Source organism: Rhinatrema bivittatum, chromosome 7 (genome assembly GCF_901001135.1).
Source record: "Rhinatrema bivittatum chromosome 7, aRhiBiv1.1, whole genome shotgun sequence".
Classification (NCBI taxonomy): domain Eukaryota; kingdom Metazoa; phylum Chordata; class Amphibia; order Gymnophiona; family Rhinatrematidae; genus Rhinatrema; species Rhinatrema bivittatum.
In genome coordinates, this window is record NC_042621.1 from 155,627,171 (window position 1) to 155,641,479 (window position 14,309).

A 14,309-nucleotide genomic window follows, 5' to 3' on the forward strand; every position below is an offset into this window, starting at 1 on the left:
CTCCCTGATACCTTAGCACAAGTTAGCACCCACCGAGGAATTTTATCGTCCCTGGACTTGTATAGAAGGGGGGGGGGGGGTGGAAGAGTGACCGGCTCACCAGTAAATACTCCCCCCAGCTCACCGGGTAGGGACACAATCTCCGGATAAAAAGGCATTAGGGCACTGCCCTGCCTTGCTTGCCCTTCAGGACGCTATCAGTACACTTGCCTTTCCTGACAGTATTTATTATTAGTTATATAGATATATAATCAAGATTGATCTAGCCAATGGTCTAAGGGATATCGCAAATGCCAAACCTTTCCCAATTTACAGGATTATCACGGAATTTGACAAGGAACAGGACCGCAGGTTATGCTTTCCTTCATCTGCTGGAGTCAGAGAAATACTGAAGGATCGCAGGTGGCACACCGGTATATCTAGGGGGTGCTTTTCAGCTTTTATCTGACTCCATCTGCTGGAAGGGAGGCATAACCCAGCAGTCTGGACTGATCCTGGTACATACAGGGAAATTACATTTATTTTTAAAACTTACCAGAGCTCAACTTTACCTGGCTAAGGACAGAGTCAGTCTCCTGCTGTTGGGGGAGAGGGCATGTGCCATCACCACCGTGCTCAGCAGCTGCATTAACAGCTAAGTCCACGCCGGCTGAAAACCAGCTACCAAACCAAGGCACTCATCTGCCCGATGTGACCAGAAGGGAGCAGAGGGCAGCAACCAGACCAGCAGGAGCAGGTAGGAGGTGGAGAGAGGAGGCCGGCCAGATGCCAGAGGCGCGCGCTCCCCCTCCCCCTCCTGGAAGGACTAATCAACACACCGGCGCCTGCAGGACTGTTCTCGCCCCCTGCCTGCCCCTGAGACTGCCCACCGCAGCCTGGCACCACTCAACACTGCGCGACAAACGCCGAAGAGAGCGCAGCCTGCCTAACGTGACCAGCAGAAGCAGAGGGCAGCAACAAGACCGGCAGGAGCAGGCAGTAGGTGGAGAGAGGAGGCTGACCAGACACCAGAGGCACACTCCCCCCCCCACCCTCTTCAATACATCAGCGCCTGCGGGACTGTTACCATCCACTACAGCCCAGTGCCACTCAAGACTGCGGCGCGAACACCGGAGGCACTTGCGCCGAGAGGTGTGCACCCTTGGCACGTGCACGAAGGAGCGTGACAAAGGAGCATGCCCCTTTGTGCTCGCCTCAGGTAAAGCCTGCAGATACTTTTCTCTTCTGCTCCTCTGTCCTGACAATAGAAGGAAAATGGTGCAGGAACAGCTCACAACTACTAGGATAGAACAAGACTCACATAGAAACCTTAAGCGATTCCATAAAATCAAAAAGCAAACACTAACCTCATCTACCCCACGAGAAACAACAAATCCTCGGCAGCTAACCCCTACCTAATGTCCTCACTGCTTCTTCTAAATGCTCAGTCTATTTCGAAAAAAATCCCTCTAATAAACGATTTACTTGAGAAATTAAACCAGACCATTTTCTGCATCACCAAAACCTGGCTGAACAATAATGATAAATAATGTTTTCTTAAATCAAATTGAATATTACAACTATGATATCTTTCACTTCACTAGGTGGGGGATTACTAACCATTAATAAAAAAAAGAGCTTAATCTTACGCCTTACAAGTTAGAGGTTACACTCCTTATGAAGTGGCCATATTTAAATCACCAAAATTAAACATCGGTATCATGTATTGTTCCCCCAGGAATACTTCAAAAAGATTGCTCACCTCTCATCGAAGCATTCACCAAAGCATTCCCTTCACCCAAATTCTGACACCACCTTAGGCACAAAGGAAGAAACTGGGCAAATTGTGAGCTCCATCTTCATAAAATGTCAGGTATATATCTCAACACAACAGCACCTGGAGTGCAGAGATCCTTATGGCCAAGCAGATTCCTACCAAGAATACCATCTTCAGAGTGAAATACTGTAGTTAAATCAATGCTTTCTTCAGGGGCTCGAAGGGTGCCTTCATTAAGGCCCTCAGCACCAGATTTAGATCCCACGCCGGTACAATGTGCCGGACAGGAGGGCATACTGTTCACTGCCTTAAGGAAGCTCGTTACATCTGGATGGAAACTTACTCACCTTCCCTTCATCTGGCCCCTATAACACATCAGTGCTTCTACATGCACTTTCAGTGAGTTTAATGCCAGACCCTTCTCTAGGTCCTCCTGTAAGAAATATAAAATTGTTCCTATCTGAACCTTAAATGAGGAAATGCTCCATTTTTAAAACCAGGCTTCAAATATCTTCCAATCTCTGCTATATGCAAAGGAGGTGGAGTGCTTCTTCGCCCACGAAGTTTGAGAAGACTGCTTCTGAATAGCATTGACTTCTCAACTTGCTCCTTTCAATAACCAGGCCGTAAGATAAGACTTGGTTCTTCCATCACCATTGGTCATTGATGGAGAAGGCCTTTGTGGTCTGCCTCCGCAGTGTTTATTATGCTGCCATTTGGTTATCATTTTGTGATATTGCATGGCTTAGATTCTCTGCAGTGTTTTTAAGGCCCCTGCCCTCACTGGTTATTGCTAGTTGCTGTTTGAATGTTTCTGAACTCCCTACTGGATTTGTTCCTATTTGATCTCTCTCTCCTCTTTCTATTGACCTTTCTCCCAAGGACTAACCTGGGACAATATTTCTTGCAGAGACTTTCAGTTGAAAGAAGGCTCTTGGTGGGCTAACAGTTTGTTCCCATCCTCTTCGGACTCTGAAAAACATTATCTTTTCACCTCTTATTTACTATTAACCCACAGCTACTGTCTGCTTTCAGAGAAAAATTATTATACCTTTATCAGTCTCTTCAATTTGTGCTGCCAAGTAAGGGACCTTATTCTCTGCGAGTATTGAATAGCTCTTCATTCAAATATGTTTTTTGTTACCAAGAATTAAGTTTATCTACAGCTGGGGAAGAGTTTAGCTGTCAAGCATTTAAGCCAGCACTAAATGCAGAGGGCAGTACACCGTGGTTCCTGCAAGCCTGAGCGGTCTTACCATACTCAACTTTACCAAGTTTGCATACCATAGACACCTGGGCCAGTCCAGAACTACTAAGATGACCCAACCATCGTGATCTGTCATCTTCCGGAGCATCCTTGCAATCATCAGCCATGGTAGAAACACATAGAAGCAGTTCACCTGCTGCCACAACTGGACCAACTAATCTGTCCCCCATGAGCCACTTCCCCAGGCTCAGATGTAGAATTCTTGGCTTTGGTGTTTCCTTGGGGCACCAACAGGTCTGGTGGGGCTGTCCCCACACAGTTACTATCATCATAAACGCCTCTTCCAGTGTTTCCCATTCCCCTGGGTCTAACTTGTGCCAGCTGAGATAGTCCATCTATACCTATGTGCTTCGCCATCAAGGTGCCCTTCTTTCCAGCTCATCAGGATTCTCACCTCCATCGCTAGATATGAGTTTCAGGTGCCCCTTGCCTGTTGACATTCTACCACTGTAGTGCTGTCCGATAGTACTCTCACAGCTATCCTCCTTAGCCTGGGCAGAAAGTTGTTGGGTGCCTGATTGTTCTTAATTTCAAGGGATTTATGGACCAATTGGCTCTTACTTGCCCTGTGCAGTCTGCCCTTTACAGTGTGTCATCCTAGCCTAGCAGGCTGACATCAGCCCTTAAAGTAATCCAGGCTTACCTCTTTGGATAGACTGACATTGATCAGTTATCAATGGGGGCTGACTCTGGCCTTCTAGTAGCCCTGCGTCAGTAGGGACCACTCTTTGCAGCACGTGCATACAGGCCCTTGAATAAAGCACTAGATCTATTGCGGCTGCCACCGATTTTAGTACCCGCAGGTAGTCTCTTGATCTGGGTCTCCGGATTGTCATTAATTCCCTCCCTTGGGACTGGAGCTTTTCCTCCCTAAAAACCTTCGCTGTCCCCATGATGAAACAAGCTCCCAGGAACTAGGAAGGCTGCATCTGGCTCTTGGCTTTGTTCACAATCCAACCTAACGATTCCAAGAGTTGTTTTAGTCTTAGGGTGAATTGTTTGCTTTCCTGTTTTTCCTTGGCTCTGATTAGCCACTTGTCCAAATGCAGGCAGACCAGAATTCCTTCTTTTCTTAGCACCACCATCACTATCATCACCTTGGTGAAGGTATGAGGTGCTGTGACCAGTCCAAAAGGCATGGCCTTCCTAGGACTACAAACCTTAGAAACTTTTGGTGTGCCTCCATAATAGAGATATGCAGTTAAGCTTCCACTAAATCTAGTGAGGTAATGAATTCTCCTTTTGGCCAGCCCCCACTACAGATTTCAGCATCTCCATCCTGAAAGGAGGTACTCTTAAGGTATCTGTTGACCCTCTTTACTGGGTAAAACATCTCCTCCTTCTTAGGGACTATAAAGTAAATGGAATAACATCTTTCTCCAACTTCTGATTCAGGGAATAGGACTATTGCTTCAACAGTTGTTTAAATGGCTACTTTATTTATCACCTACATGGTGATATTATGCATGCCTCTAGTATGGGGGTTGCCAGTTTGAGGTCACAGGCTTACAAAATGATTTCTAGAATCCATCTGTCCTGGTAATAAGGGTCCACTTCTTATAGAAATCTGTCAATCGGCCACCCACGGGGGGGGGGGGGGGGGGGGGGGGGGGGGGGGGGGGGCAAGAAGTGGACCCTTGTACCTTCACTTCACCCCTTAACTCCCCATGAGCTTTGAGAGCCTATCTAGAAGCCCCTTCTGGCTACCTAGCTTGGGTCTACCTCCCTTGGGGGTTCAGAGGTCTGAGTGACGGATATTTTATTTAATTATTATTTTTTAATACTCTGCTTTTCGCACTTTTTTCAGCACTTCAAAGCTGATTACATTCAGGTACTGTAGGTGTTTCTTTGGATTCCTTTGATTGTCCCTTATAGGACTTTGTAGTGCCCCTAATGCGGTCCTCTGGCAGTCTCTGGGGCTTCAAATTTCCTAGGTTCTTAATCAGCTTTCCTGTTCCTCATGTCAAAAAGATGAGACTATGATTATAAATAGTGGTATTTTCTGAAGGGTCCTTTGTTTCATGTATGATTGTCCCTTCTAATGTTATTTATATTTGCAGTGCTACTAGTTCTGTTTAGTTTATAGTTTTTTTGGCCACATGAATTCTTGGCTATTTATGTTAAGAGGCCAACTGAAGAAACTTTATAAGATTCGGAATGTGTACACCTTATGAGATAGCAAAATCAGAGGGAGGCTGATATTAAAATAAAGCTAGTGGTGGGGAGAGAGAAAGGAACGGAGGGGGCTTAAGGAGCTCTAAATTATAGAAGTCCCAGCCCCAACCTGCAAGTGACGGCCGCTAAGGCTAACAGAGGGATCACCAAGCGACAAGTTCAAAACGCAACAAGGCAGGCATCTCTTAATATAGCAAGCCCCATTCGGCACGCACTATTATAAAGCCATCGACGCCGGGCGGCGAGTTCAACTGCATAGAACCAGCGCGACGGCTCCCGAGCCGGACGGCGCCCAAGGCACAAAGCTATTTTACCTGTGTCTTCACGGCAGACCGCCAACAACGCTCAGTACCTGCACCTCACAGCGTTTCAATGTTCTTTCACGTCAAATGTCACCCTTCTGATGTAACTCACGCCAGTCTTCCCGAAACTTCCCGGCGGCAGCTGCATCACAAAGGAGTAATGGGAATCGTAGTACAATTTCTCCTTTCCTGAAAGAGCCAAACAAGGGCTGTAAACTATAACTCCCAGCAGGCCATGGGAGGCGATTATCCGTTGTCTAATAACAAAACGAGCGACGCGCGCTGCCATTATTGGGAGTTATATGATGACGCGGAGGCGGGGGGGCGTTGAATCCGCGGCGTGCGTCGGGTGCTCTGGGAGCGTGGGTGGGAAGGGCTATCTGGGGTGGTCCAAGTGGTTGATAGCGGTAGTAGGCGTGGTACAGCAGGCACAAACAAACGGTGAACAAAAACTGATGATGGCAGCAAGATTCCCGTCTTAGTGCTATTATTTTATTAGGAGGTGTACGTGAACACTTTTTTCGGTTTTCCATAAATTTTTGGGGATGGCCTATTGTAAATTGTAAATATTTATTATAGATCCTGAAACAAACAAATGCCTAGTGCTAGTTCAAAGTGACTTTAATGATTTAAGTTGGTTGGCAGCTCTGTATTTTTTTGCTAGTGTAGCTTTACTTTGTTTAGATTGCACCACACTAACATGACTTATTGCAACGTTTTCATTCAGATCCTTTCAGTAAATGCATTTTTTTTTGTTGATGTTTAGTAATTTTAAAAAGTGTCAGAAATAAACTCGGGTTCTTACATAAATTTTGCAAAGCTGCCAAAGGAAAGCAATTTTTGAAAGGGAGATTTTCAGCGTACTTCCCAGTGAGCTCCCCCACCCCCTACGAAAAATACCTCATTTATACCTTTTACCACAGAATAAATGAGGTTATATAAAATCTCCTACGGTGGGAGGCCCTTGCCTTCGAGTGCTTACCTAGCACTGGAAAAATAAGGCAGGATGTACTGCAAAAATTAAAATAAACAATTTTCCAACCTGTGTGTCTTTAGTTTTATTTGTATTCTCTTATCTCTGCTTGTTCTTTGCCTTTTCTTGGTTCCAACTCAGCCTTATATTTTCTGATGTCATCTCTTTTATCTGTTTCAGTTCTCTCTTTTCCTTCTTAGTCTCTTTCATGGAAACATTACTGCAGAAAAAAGACGGTATGGCCTATCTAGTCTACTCATCACCCCAACTACTGTAGCTTTACAATTCTCATCACTTCCTCAGAGATCCCCCATATTTATCCCATGCTTTCAGACACCATTTTTGTCTCTTCTACCTCTGCTGGGATGCCATTCCATGCATCCACTACCCTCTCTATAAAGAAATATTTTGTAAGATTACTCCTGAGTCTAACCCCTTTCACCCTCGATCCATGACCCCTCATCGTAGAGCTTCCTTTCTGTTCAAAGAGGCTTGCCGCCTATGCATGGAAACCTCTGAGATTAAATGACTATCATATTTCCCCATCTCACCTTTCCTCTATGGTATACATGCACTATCAAGTGGTGGAATCTATTGTCAGAACTCGTAATCAACACCACTAGCATAATGGGATTTGAAAGAGGTATGGACAAATTCCTGGAGGAAAAGTCCATAAAACATTAGCCAGGTAGAGTAAAGAAAGCTATTGCTGTTCATGGGAATGAATAACAGGAATTAGATCAGTTTATGGGGTCTGTCAAGCACTTGTGACCTGGATTGGCCACTGTTGGAGATGGGATGCTGGGCTTAATGGATCTTGGCATATCCCAGCATGGTAATTTTTATATTCATTTTTATTAATTTTTTTATTTATACATTTTCAAAAAATTAATCCAAGCATATACTTGAAATAAGAACAGCAGACCATAACAACTTCTAATAACAAAACAAAAAAGAAAAGGAAAAAATGGGAATGCATAATACACGGTTCACTGAAATAATGAAAGAGAAATTTGGAGCTGATATATTTCTGAGGATGCAACAAGAAGAAAAACTAGAAGCACTAACAAGAAAACACATGCAGAGAGATTTATACATGCAAGGTAGCTGAAGGAGGAAACACTAGTGATTAATCAGATTCCAACTGGACTGCTATACCAGCTGAATTTTTACCAGAAATACTCAGTTTGTTCTTAAATATATATATATTAGAATCATTTTTAAAAATAATATGTATTACATTTCAAATTATATCCAAGTAAATCACTTGTTTAGAATAAGATGGTATAATAAAAATAAGATAATATAGCTAATGACATGAAATCTCTTATGTCTTATCAACCTAGAACTAGAAAGGGGTTCCTGTCACTAAATGAGAAGGAATTTGAAAAGAAAAGAAGAATAAAGCTGTACCCTAAGCCAAAGGCAGATTGCAGGAAAATATCTGTCTGATTTCCTTGTGCATTTTCCTGCAGCATGTGTTTCAACAGTTACCAAAAGCAGGTCAAACTGACCATCCATAGGTATATCATGTGACCTGGAGCCTGGCAGAACTGAACCAAAAAATCTCCTACAGAAATGTCATATTTTCCTAAATAACTAGAACACACCCTAGACCAGAGGTGAGCAAATGGAGCTGCGTGCCCTCTTCCATCCATGCAATCGGTTGCCATCCGGCCACAAGTCTGGTTACATCTCTCATAATTATATCTTGGATTCCTGGTCAGATATTAAAGTCTCTTGCCAACCAATCAGCTCTTGAAACAGTTGCCAAGTAATGTGACAACCACACTTCCAGCCAGTGTCAGACACACTCATAGTCTTTCAGACACAAAGATGCTCACACACATACTCTTGCTCATAGTGTATGGGTGTGTCAGAGAAAGTGTGCGTATGGGTGTCTCTGTGTCAGGGAGAAAGGCACCCACACAATCTCTGAAACATTCTGTCATTGTGCTGCTGCTGCTGCTCATATGCTCACACAGTGAGTACCCTGCTCCAGTACTGCCACATGATTATCTAAAAAGCTTTTGCTTGCTGCCAGCTCTTCCCCAGCCTGCAGGCAAACTCACCCTTTCCCTTTCCCATTCTCATTCCCACCCTCACTCACTCTAGGAGACTCACTGTTTCCATAGCCAGTTGACCATGTCAGGAGGAAAGCCCAGCTTACAAAAACCTCACCAATACTGCATAGGCACTTCCTCTTAGCTCTTTTTGTAACTGTAGCTTGATCCACTTCTCCATACCCCCCCCCCCCCCCCTTCCACCATTCAAGTGCATTCCCATTGACAGAGTGCTACAGAGCCTGCTGATTTTATAGTTCCCCAGGCTCTGCACCCCCTACCTTCTCTATTACAGCAGGCACTAAAACACCGAATACATCTGATATTAGGATAACAGAACAAGCCAACCTGTTATAGATCCCTACAAACAAACTACACGCTAGCAAAATACCTCACCTCAGTCTCACATGCAGAGCACACAGACCCTCACAAATTGCATAATAAAGAGATAATAAAGTTTAATTAGAAACATGCTAACAAAAACTGAATTGGAAACCATAACAAGACAGATTCCATATGCAAAGTAACGATGGAAAAACAGAAGCATCAACAATCAATAGACATCACATAATAATATCAAGATATATACGGTAAATCATCAATAATAATAGTAAAACTACACTCCTAATACAGTCCGCCCACTTCCCCCATCAATATCAATGTGCAGCGACACCGAAGGAAAGCTCCAGTGGGGAAGCCCGGACTGGTCCACGACCAGCAGACTGCACCAGGGAAAGCACCAGTGAAAGCTCATATTTGATTCAAAAGCTTTGTTCAACTACGTGTCCAGTCTCACAAAAACCATCACTCCAGATATCCCAGATGACCAAGCACAGACTAAAGCAGATGAACTGGCTCTTTACTTCAATAAAAAAATCGCCGACCTCCTTATGAAGCTGACACCAAACCCAAATGCATCCTACAATACCTCATTTCTCTACCATAACAAAGACTTCGCTTTCAACTCATTCGAACCCATCTCTACCGTGGACATACAAACAATCCTGAAGAAAATGAAACCTTCATCACACCCTTTTGACCAACTACCCACCAAAATACTCTTACTAATCCCGGATACGATTTCCAAAACTCTAGCGGACATCATTAATTGCTCCCTTGAACAGGGAATCTACCCAGATGACCTTAAAACGGCTTCAATAAAACCTCTACTCAAAAAACCAAACCTTAACACAAATGATCCCGGCAATTTCCGCCCCATCTCCAACCTCCCCTTCATATCAAAAATTATGGAAAAAATAGTAAATGCACAATTATCTAATTATCTTGAGGACCACCAAATTTTATCTCCTAACCAATTTGGATTCCGTAGAGCAGCAAGCACAGAAACGCTTCTACTCTCTCTCACAGACTTCCTCCTAGCCGGCATCGACAAAGGACACGCATTCCTTCTAATTTTACTTGACTTTTCGGCGGCATTCGACACGGTCAACCATCACATCCTTATAAACCTACTGGCAAACATCGGAGTTTCAGGCAGTGTTCAGACCTGGTTTAAAACCTTTCTGAAGAACAGAGGATACAAGGTAAAAATCCACAACAAAGAATCTCGCTACCATCCATCTTCGTTAGGGGTTCCACAGGGTTCCTCCCTCTCGCCCACCTTATTTAATATATACCTGCTCCCACTCTGCCACCTTCTTACAAAACTAAATTTGAAACACTTCCTTTACGCAGACGACGTTCAGATCGTAATCCCCATAAAAACAACCATTACAAACACTCTAAAATTCTGGGAGAGCTGTCTAACCGAGATTAAACAACTCCTCAACAGTCTAAACCTCATTCTCAATGCCTCAAAAACGGAATTTCTCATTATAGCCCCAGAAAACAACGACATTACCACAAACCCACCAGCTAACCTGCAAACCTCACACATAAGAGACCTAGGAGCAATTATTGACAACCGACTAAACCTAAAACCATTTATTAACCAAACGACCAAAGATTGTTTTCATAAATTATACACCCTTAAAAGAATCAGACATCTTTTCCATTCCAAAGATTTTAGAACTATTCTTCAAGCAATTATTTTTTCCAAGCTGGATTATTGTAATTCCATATTACTAGGCCTCCCCATCTCTCATACAAAACCTTTACAGATGGTGCAGAATACAGCTGCAAGAATGTTGACCAACTCTAGGAGATTCGACCACATCACCCCCATCCTGAAAGCCCTCCACTGGCTACCGATTCATTACAGAATTATGTACAAGACCATCACTACTATATTCAAAGCCACGCAACTTCAGGCACCATTAAATCTACAAATTCCGTTTGAAAAACGTACCTCTGTCAGACCTACTAGGGAATTTTACAAAGAAGCTTTACATGTTCCACACGCCAAAACCTTCCAACATAAATCATTGGAAGTCAGAGCATTATCCTCAGCAGGACCACGTCTATGGAATTCCATCCCATCTGAGCTACGCCAAGAACAGTGCCTATTAACTTTCAGAAAAAGGCTAAAAACTTGGCTTTTTAAAAAAGCCTATCAAATCTCTGATTGATCCATATAAACCTTACCCTTCAATCAGGCTATCCCATGTTACCAGAATCCCAGTGTAAAGACCATCACTCTGCCTTATTCATCATACTCTTCCTATTTTAGCCTCAATTTTTCCAGCCCATGACCACCTTTAGTCTTGACTTTAATTTTGTACATATTGTAAATATTATCTTGTAATTTTGTTTTTTGTACCTATTGCTATATTTTTCTTCTTGCTTCCTCCTCTCCCAGTTGTATTTTTCCTGGTTTTATTGTAACTGCTATTCCTGCACCAGTTCAATTCATTTAGTTTTATGTTCATTACACTAAATGTTAAATGTAAACCGGGTTGATGCGACTACTAGTCGTGAAAGCCGGTATAGAAAAATATTAAATATTAAATAAAAAATAAAGCTCCCAGCACCACGATAGCACCAGAGACACGCTGAGAGCGCTCCCTCCCCCCAGAACCACCAGAGAAGGGAATCTCTGGCGCTGGCTCGGTGACTTCGCCTACAGCCTGCCCACTTCCCCTGTCGACATCAATGCCACAGCAATGCTGAAGGGAAGTTCCGGTAGGGGAGCCCGGACTGGAGCCCTGACCAGCATACTGCACCAGAGAAAGCACCGGTGAAAGCCCCCAGCACCTGTTACGCATGCCAGCTGCAGAAGACCCCTCGGCCCAGCCCTCTCACCTCTCTCAGACGAATCCAGTGCCTGGTTCCTCATCTCTGGCGGCAGTGGGCTGCCAGCTCCGTTCTTCGGCCGTCCCCAGTGCCTCAGTCTCAGCTGTTGATCCCTGTGGCCCGTGGAGAGACGCCACTGTCCAGTGCCGCGCCTCTCCCTAGGCGCGCACGCACACACCATTGAACCTTAAGTAGGGCCCACGGCAGGAACTTGGCCACAGTCCTGGATGATGGCGACAGCGGAGTCCAGCCACTTAAGGCTGGGCTCCGCTTCTCAGGTTTGCTTTTGCAACAGGTCTCCACGCTTATCGTGTACTTGTTGCCTCCTGGTGATTCTTCCTCATCCCTGGTTCCTGATCCTCACTGACTCCTGTTCCTGGTTTCCTCGTTCCTGCATTCCTAATTCCTAACCTTCATTGGATTGCCTTCTCGGATATGACCTTTGCTTTGCTTGACCATGCCGTTGACTTTCTGCAATCCCTGACCTCTGCTTTGCCTGACAACGCCATTGACTCTCTCCAAGCCCAGACCTCTGCATTGCCTGACTACGCTATTGTCTCTCTCCAAGCTCAGACCTCTGCATTGTCTGACTACATTGTTGACTCTCTCCTCGTCCAGACCTCAGCTTCTTCTTGCCACTGTTTTCTTATTGCCACCGGCCCTAACTCCAGCTTGCCAATCGACGCTTCTTCAGTCTACGTCCTGGACTTGGCCTATTCAGGCTTCGGCCTGCTCTTGCTCGGGCGCCCCCTGTCTGACTTTGGTTCTATTGGCACCCAGGTCTCCAGGACTCCATCCAGTACAGACTTCATTATTCCACTGTTGCTGCCTCTGGGCTGACCCCTCGATCCTTCCATCGACGATGACATACGGAGGCCCATCTAAGTCCAGCCAGCCCCGGTACCCAAAAGCTCAACCCGCGGGGAACGAGGGCTGGTATTGGTGAAGCGCCAGCCGGCCTCCGTCCTTCAACCCACTCCGCCTGCCGACGGTGGGTACCCATAGGATCCCTCCTACGGGTTGAGTTAACCCCACCTCGGCCCAAGTGTCCACCTCCGGCGCAACAGCACCATGACAGCACCAGAGACGCGCTGAAAGCACTCCCTCCCCCTGGAACCACCAGAGGAGGGAATCTCTGGCACCAGTTCAGCGACTCCGCCTACAGCCCACCCACATCCCCCGTCGACATTAACACGATGGTGACACCGAAGGTGTTTGCTCCGTTGGGCGCGCATGAAGTAGCATGACAAAGGAGCCTGCCCCTTTGTCCTGCCCCCTCTGGACGTGCCTGAGGTGCATTACTTCTTTACTTCATTGATTTTTCCATTATTCCCAGGACTGTATCTTACAAACATGGACCAGTTGTACTACATCGAACATTTGAGGCCGTGGCATGTATGGAGATCTAAGGAGAACCACAAGCATAAAACAAAGAAGGACAAAAAAACTTGGTCTTCCCAACAACAAGAACTAACCCTTCCACTGTCTCCTCTGGCTTAATGTTTACTCTGTTACTATTAAATGTTCAATCTATTTTTTAAAAAATCCCTCTGATTAATTACCTGCTTGAAGATTTACTGCCCACCATCTTATGCATCTCAAAAACCTGGCTGACTGACAAAGATAATGTAATCCTAAACAAATTTCCCACCCTAACTATGAGGTATTTCTTGTTCCAAGACCAAAACGTAAAGTCGGGGGTTTATTAATAATCAGTAAAAAAAAGAATTGAAACTAGTACCTTACAAAGCAGAAATTAAATAAATAAATAAATTGCCCCACCTTATGAAGTGGCAATACTAAAATCCCATCAACTAAACATAGGACTGGTCTATTGCACCCCAGGTTTACTACAAAAAGACTGCTCACCACTGATAAAATTATTCACTAAAATATTTCCTTCACTAGAATCTACCATAATTGTAGGAGACTTTAACCTACAAGTAGACAAAACACCAAAAACCTTAGCATGTGAAATGTTTCTAGAAACAAGAGAAGCCATGGGATGGTCACAATTTGTCTCGAAAGCAGCTCACAAAAGAGCCGATGCAATATGGCGCGCTGAGCTGAGCGCACTGTTAACCTGCAGTCAGACGTGGGTAGAATAGGCGCTAATCAATCCCCTAATGCAATAAAGGGATTAGCGCATATTCAACACGCGTCCAAGGCAAAGTGAATCTAATAGCGCTCTTCACATGCAAATGCATGACCTTGTGTGTACCATTGCTTTATAAATGTATATCCAATGCAATATTTTGTGACATATCTGTGATTGTATGCACTTACTAAAAGTCCATTGTAAATTATATTGACCAGTAAATTGTTTGCCACACATTATTTCTTCGTTGTACAACATAGTCAGTGACATAGCTGAAAACCTTAGCCCTGTTCAAACAAAAACCATCTACCTTATAAATGGGCTCTGACCGATGGCCCGCAAATGCACAGTAGAGAGCAGCTCTACCGCGTATGCGAGCACGTGGGTCAGAGCGTGGGTCAGAGCGTGCCTGTTAAAATTGGCAAAACGATTCGACTGCAGGAGGTCGTTCCCGGACCCCCGCTGGACTTTTGGCAAGTCTTG

The 14,309-nt window shown here is 44.6% G+C and overlaps 1 protein-coding gene across 1 annotated transcript in view; it reads right to left on the reverse strand.

Annotated features, from left to right (window-relative positions):
• The window catches only part of GHITM (growth hormone inducible transmembrane protein), an 83,041-nt gene extending 77,291 nt beyond the window's left edge, over positions 1-5,750 (reverse strand). The window contains exon 1 of the mRNA XM_029609449.1: positions 5,513-5,750. The gene's annotated coding sequence lies outside the window, so the exon portion shown is untranslated. The remainder of the gene's footprint in view (positions 1-5,512) is intronic.
• Between the last annotated feature and the right edge of the window lie 8,559 nt (positions 5,751-14,309).